The sequence below is a fragment of the Cebus imitator genome, unplaced genomic scaffold (assembly GCF_001604975.1).
Source record: "Cebus imitator isolate Cc_AM_T3 unplaced genomic scaffold, Cebus_imitator-1.0 Scaffold33, whole genome shotgun sequence".
Lineage (NCBI taxonomy): Eukaryota > Metazoa > Chordata > Mammalia > Primates > Cebidae > Cebus > Cebus imitator.
Window position 1 is genome coordinate 3,292,595 of NW_016107348.1, and position 6,706 is coordinate 3,299,300.

A 6,706-nucleotide genomic window follows, 5' to 3' on the forward strand; every position below is an offset into this window, starting at 1 on the left:
TATACAAAAAATCAGCCGGGCATGGTGGCACACACCTGTAATCACAGCTACTCAGTAGGCTGAGGCAGGAGAATCGCTTGAACCCAGGAAGCAGAGGTTTCAGTGAGCTGAGATTGCGCCATTGCACTCCAGCCTGGGCAACAGAGCAAGACTCTGTCTGGAGAAAATAAATAAATAGATGTTCAAGCAAGGTCAGGACCTAAACACAGTTGTAATTCTGAGGATTGTGATGCTTCCACCACTCCAAACTGCCTCACAAAGCCGTAACAATAAAATAAAATAAAATGGGGGAACTATAAAATTCAACGAATCAGAGGCTTACTTCTGCCTGAGCTGCTCATTTTTCCGGTTTAAACAATCCACACATTCAGCAATGAGTTACTGAACATGTATTTCGTCCTGAGGAACTTCTAAATGGAAGTTTCTAGTAGACAGGTGGGTGCTGAGGTCTGAGAAGAGAGAGATCTAAGGATCATTGCCATAATAAAGGATGAGATTTCCTGGGGAGAATAAACACACCGAGAACAGAAGATGCCCAAATCCCAAAGAGCACCAGCCTTAGGATGGGAAGAGTAAGGAAGAATACAGGGAGCTCCTAGAATGGACCCTCGTCTCTGAATAAGCGAACCATGGTGTGAGTTTCTTATTGCTTCTTTTCCTCCTGAGTATTGAACATGGGTTACAATTACATGTAGCTAATGCTTGAAGTGACAAAGGGAAGTGTGAAGATTTAAGCGAGGCTGAAGGCATTAAAGGTTAATCCTGGAGAAGTTGGTGGGACTGTTTCTGGATTTCCTGTGGAGAAATGGCTCCCGCGTACTCTGCCCCCATCCCAGCACAGTTGCCACCAGCATGGGCCTCAGGGGAACCAGGTGAGGACAGGTGTTTCCTGAAAGGGTCAGTAGGAGGCCACCCACCCTTCTGTTAAGTGAACTCAGCCAGATCAGAGCATGTGCTGCTCAGAGCTATGTGGTATAAAGGTTGGGCAAATATGTACTTTCACAGTGCTGAGGGCAAAGACCAAGAAGACTGGGACATGACCAGAGGGGTTATCACATGATGAAAGCAAAGGGAAAATGCAACAACAGCCACCTTTCATCTCATTAAACATTTTCTGAGAAAAACGTCCCTTCGGAAGAAGTTCCAAGTAGGAGAGTGGTTGGTTGGCCCAGGGAAGGTGTTGGTAGATTGTTATCTTTGGATTGGTCCAAGATGCAGGAGGTTTTATGAGCAAAGAACTCACACGTCCTGATTACACCAGGCTCTCCCTGGAGGTTCTCTGGCTGATTTTAGACTTGATGGGTGTAGAGAGAGCTAGGAATCACGGCAGTAGGGTAGAAAAAACCCAGGCTTTGAAGCTAGGCAGCCGAAGTTTGAACCTTTACTTCAATCCTTATTATCAGGGTGACCTTGCTAAGGTTATGTAAACTCCATGAGTCTCCGTGTTGTCATCTATAAATTGGAGATGATACTTACCTCAAAGGATTGAATGAGAGAGTATTTACAGAAAACTACCAATAGCTACTCAGCAAGCGCTCCATCACCTCCTGCTTCCTCCCGCCCACTTACTGAGAGCCACCCTTGAGTGGGCATTATCACGGCTTCCTCCAGCTCCTTCCAAATTAGAAACATTTTCCAGACTGACAACAATCTCGGCATTTTCTCTGTGATCCATCAGTAGGTGGGATTCTGCCATTATGTTACCAAGCTATCGTACCCTGAGTATTGCATTCTCCAAGCATTGGGTAGGAGCTGGCATGCTTTTGTAACTCTCAGCTGTTTACCTAGTTCTCCAGGAAAATATTACATGCCTAGGAGCCATCAGAGGTAGTGGAAGCTTGGTGTCATTCCTGATCTTCTGTCCACTCTAAATCCCTAGTATAAAGATCCTCAGATATACACCCAAAGCAGTGCACGCGCGCAAGTGCGCGCGCACACACACACACACACACACACACACACACACAGAGATATGGCTAGGCAGCTGCTGCTGGTCAACATCAGTGAGATCTCCCTCTTGTGCTGTTGCAGACCATCAGTCATAGGTACTGTCCTGTCTTTTCTGGTCTCTCTCTCTCTGGCATATAAATAATCTCTCATTTGCTCTTTTTTTTCCCCCTAAGTTCATGCCCTCAAGCACTAGAGGCAACCTGGATAAATTTAGCTCCTCTCAGGGACTTTTCCTGACTTTGTTCCATGACTGTTGAAGGTTTGGCTGCTCCCCAGAGAGAGCTTTGGCCTGGCTTCCCTCCCTTGGAGGTCTCATCAGGTTCTGGTGTCTGCTATGCCACTTGCATAATTGGTCCTGTGAGTCTTCAGGCCACTTCTGGCCACAGTATGTAGATTGAGAATCAATCAATTTCTCCTTTCGAAGCTGAAACCCTTCATTCCAGCTTCGCATCCCTTGGATCTCTTTCCGTATGTTTTCCCTTGCCCTGAACAGCCTGTGGCTACTGCTCATAGCTGTCATGCTTACTCCCTATTAGGGCTGAGTGGGAAATGATTGGTTGGTGACTAATGAAGTATCTTCCGCTCTCTTCTCCAGGAGCAGGACCTCAGATCTCATGATCAAGATCCAGTATGTGAGGATGTTCACTTGAAGTTTACTAGTTTGAATTGTTGTAAATGAACATAAGAGAAGCTGGAGTCAAACTCCCTCATTAGGTAATTAAATGAAAGAGAACTGCATGAAAAGGCCATTATGTGTTTAGACATGGTCATTTTCAAGGATCCAAAGTAAGATTCATGGACTGTGCTCAAGCTTTTATCATTTTAGTTACTATTTTGTCTCTTCAATATAGGCTATTGATAAATTATCCAATCAGTAAACATGTATTGATCGCCAGCTTTGTGCCAGTAGCTATGGGCACTTCAGAAGTGAATAGCATCATTCCCAGTGACTTATGGGGGGGAAAAAGTTTTTTTTTTTTTTTTTTTAAGTAAACTACAAAGAAGAGATAAGTGGTACAGGAAATGAGAGCTATTTTAGGGGATGCGGGTGACACGCGAAAAGGACCCAACATATCCTCTGCTTTCTGGGGCTTGCAAACTACATGGGAAGACTGAAGTGACCCACGTGAAATGAGACAAGAAGCAGGACCAAACAGGAACATTCTGAGGAGGCTTTATGGAGGGAGTAGGTTTACACCAGACCTTGAAGGGTGGGAAGGATTTGAATGGATACAGGAGAAAGGAAAGAACTTATCAGGATGAAAGAACAGCATGAACGAAGGCCAGAAGAGAAGACTGTCACACGGTTCATGTGTGTGTGTGACTTGGGGGGTGCCTGTAAAAAGCTGGTCTTACTCCAGTAGGAAATACTTAGGAAGGGGGGAGAAAAATAGGCTGAAGATGGTCAGCATCCAGGGCCTTGAGGGCTTGGCATGACCCAGTCAACCTAGTAGCGACAGATCCCCAAATGCAGGAGCGGGCTTCTGTTGGGCAGGGGAGATACTGACCATGTTCCTTGTAGGAACCACTATGAATGGCCTCTTCCCAGTCCCCTTATCCACCTCCACCCATTAGCTGCCCTTGCTATGGAGAACCACGCTAAAAAGAGTCTGTGAAACCAAAGTGATCTACTCCAGGCCAGTAAGACGGTCCCTGTGCATGCCCCCTGGGAGGGTCTCTCTCAGTGCCTGGGGCTGCAGACACTTGTGTGTGGAGTCTACTCTTTGGTGGTAGTCGGGTCCACCGTAGGCTATGGCTTCAAGAGGCCGTGAGATTAACGTCTGTGCCCTGGATAGAAAAGGAACCCAGACACTACAGCTTGACCATTTTCCTGGCATGAAATTGGGACAAATGGCCCTGGTGTCACTGCTGCCACCCTGGCTGATCCACAGAAAGGAGTCAGATCTATTTTAAGGATCTGTTTGCCCAGTCACATGGAGTAACTGCTACTTTAAAAACAGTTATTTACCGGGAAAGTAAAGGCCCCTGCAAAATAAAAGGTTAGTATACTATCCCTAGTAACTCTTTAAACCAAAGCAAACATCCAGGCAGGCCATGTTTGTACTGCACCATTCTTGCCTTTTTCCCTTGGCCACTGGATTCCCAAGGTTTTTGGTTGATTTCTTCTTTGGAGTTAAGCTGAGAAAGGACAACTGGTAATATCAAGGCACAGGGGTCTCTAGAGAACGAGGGAATTACAAACCTACAGCAGTTCTACTGTTAGCTGAACAGACTTTGCTTGGTTTGTTTTGGGACAGTCAAGTTTGATCAGGCAAAATCTAAAAGAATCTGGAAGATCTAAGATCCTTCAGCAGAAATGGTCCTTCTGCTTTGTATTAGTCCATTTTCATGCTGCCGATAAAGACATAGCTGAGAATGGGAAGAAAAACAGGTTTAATGGACTTACAGTTCCACATGGCTGGGGAGGCCTTATAATCATGGCAGAAGGCAAGGAGGAGCAAGTCATGTCTTTCATAGATGGTGGCAGGCAAAGAGAGAGAGCTTGTGCAGGTAAACGCCCATTTTTTAAACTATCAGATCTCATGAGACTCATTCACTATCATGAGAAGAACACCACGGGAAAGACTCACCTCTATGATTTAATTACCTCCCACCAGGTGCCCCCCATGACACGTGGGAATTGTGGGAGTTACAATTCAAGATGAGATTTAGATGGGGACACAGCCAAACCATATAACACCTATATTTCAGGATTCCGATATTAGTGTATGGGAAATAACACCAAATATGTTCTATACTGGTGTTGTTCAAACTGGAGGTCCAAACCATCAGGGAAACTCTAAGAGCATTAAAGTCAACATTTGGAGAGGCACCAAGTGTGGAGACACATCCTACAAACCATCAGAGCAGTATTCTCCCAGCTTCTCCATGGACATCCCTAAGCCTTCCTTACCTCCAGCTTCCAAGATCTGCTACCTCATTAATCACATCAGCTTAGGAAAACTTCATGCGACCTATCCTGTGGAATTTATATTCCTTAGGGCACAGTATGACATATATATCCAATAGAGAAAATAGTACAATATATGCATACTACAGAATAAGTGCATTAAAAAATGCAGAGTGTGGGGTGGAGGTGGACCTGTGTGCCCTAGAGTACACAATGAAACACACATTGCTTATTATGGAAATTGATGTCCTTAGCCCGACCTCCAAAGCTTTCCATAATCTGACACCAGCCTCCTTCTCAGCTTTCTCTCCCGGGACTCTTCCTACACGGTCAAACCAGACATCCCCTAAGCTCACCTTGCTCCATGGCTGGGTCTTTGCCACTTAACACATCATTCCTTTCCTCTCTTCTTCCTTCAGTCACTTCACACACCTCCAGTGATTCTGCTCTCCAAATGCTAACTAGGTTCCAGGCCTGGCTCACCTTTCTCCTGTTCCTTGAAACCGTTCCAGCACATCCCAGCCCTCAGTGACCTCACCGCACTCTGAACTCACAGCGCCCTTTGTCCACCAGCACATCACACACAGCACTCACAGTCTGCATGCTCCTTTGTTCATGAATGGGGCGCAGCTTTGTGAGGGCTCTGATGGGTTGCCGTCTAGGACATTTACTCCCCCTTTGATCTCTCCTCCTATCATCTCGCAACTGTATTATCGTCTCTTTGATAGCCTGCATTTTTTAGCATCCTTCAGCATCTAGCATAGGGCCCAATGCGTAGAAGGTGGTCAGTAACTATTTGAATGATATAGTTGACAATGAATGGCAATTCAGAAAACCATCTGATGCTCAATGATGTTTCTGCCTTAAGAGGTAAAAGAGGAGGGTTACATTGATTGAGGGTCTGTCATTTTCACTTGTTCAGCACTTTAACACCCATCTAAAAGGTAGATATATTCAACTTATATAGTAAGAAAATGAGGTTCAGTAAGTTGCTCAACATCAGTCAGTAATCATGAGACAGTTGACAGGCAAACTCTGGTGTGCCTGACTTGGAATACAAGGCTGCGTGCACTACCTCCCACCTAAGCATCTGTCTAGGCAGGTTGCTGCAGTTTCTTCCTGTGAGTCTCTCAGATGCCCTTTCCATGACTTTTACTTTATTTATTTATTTTTGAGACAGAGTTTTGCTCTTGTCACCCAGGCTGGAGTGCAATGACACGATCTTGGCTCACTACAACGTCCACCTCCCGGGTTCAAGCAATTCTCCTGCCTCAGCCTCCTGAGTAGCTGAGATTACAGGTGCCGGCCACCACACCTGGCTAATTTTTTGTGTTTTTAGTAGAGATGGGGTTTCACTGTGTTGGCCAGGCTGGTCTCCAACTCCTGACCTCAGACAATCCACCTGCCTCGGCTTCTCAAAGTACTGGGATTCCAGGCGTGAGCCACCGCACCTCGTCCATGGCTTTTACTTAATCACTCCATGAAGTCTCCCTCCCTTCAAGTATCTCCAAAGAGCTACTTTTCCTGGAACCGCTGCATGCTTTCATGTTTATGTGCAAATCCCATACAATTCCCTTGGCCTGGAAAATCACCTTCCATCTTTTCTACCTGTGCAATCTTACATAGCCTTGAAGGCCCAGCTGAAATCAATATTCCCTCCATCAGATTTTCTGTTAAGGAAATTAAGAGCTCTCACATCTGAGACCTCATGGTCCCAGTCCCTGTTCCAGGGTTTAGAACTCATTTGATTTTGCTTCAAGTTCCAATCAGTGATTTACCTCCCTGCTTCCAATCTCTTTCTCTCTCTCTTTCTCTTTTTTTTTTTTTTTTTTTTTTTTTTTTTTT

The 6,706-nt window shown here is 45.3% G+C and overlaps 1 long non-coding RNA gene across 1 annotated transcript; it reads left to right on the forward strand.

The window, feature by feature from the left end:
• Positions 1–2,317: 2,317 nt before the first annotated feature.
• On the forward strand, positions 2,318–5,696 carry LOC119470531. Its single transcript, XR_005199437.1, has 2 exons — positions 2,318–2,582; positions 5,281–5,696. It is a non-coding gene; the product is annotated as an uncharacterized LOC119470531 (long non-coding RNA).
• Positions 5,697–6,706: the final 1,010 nt, after the last annotated feature.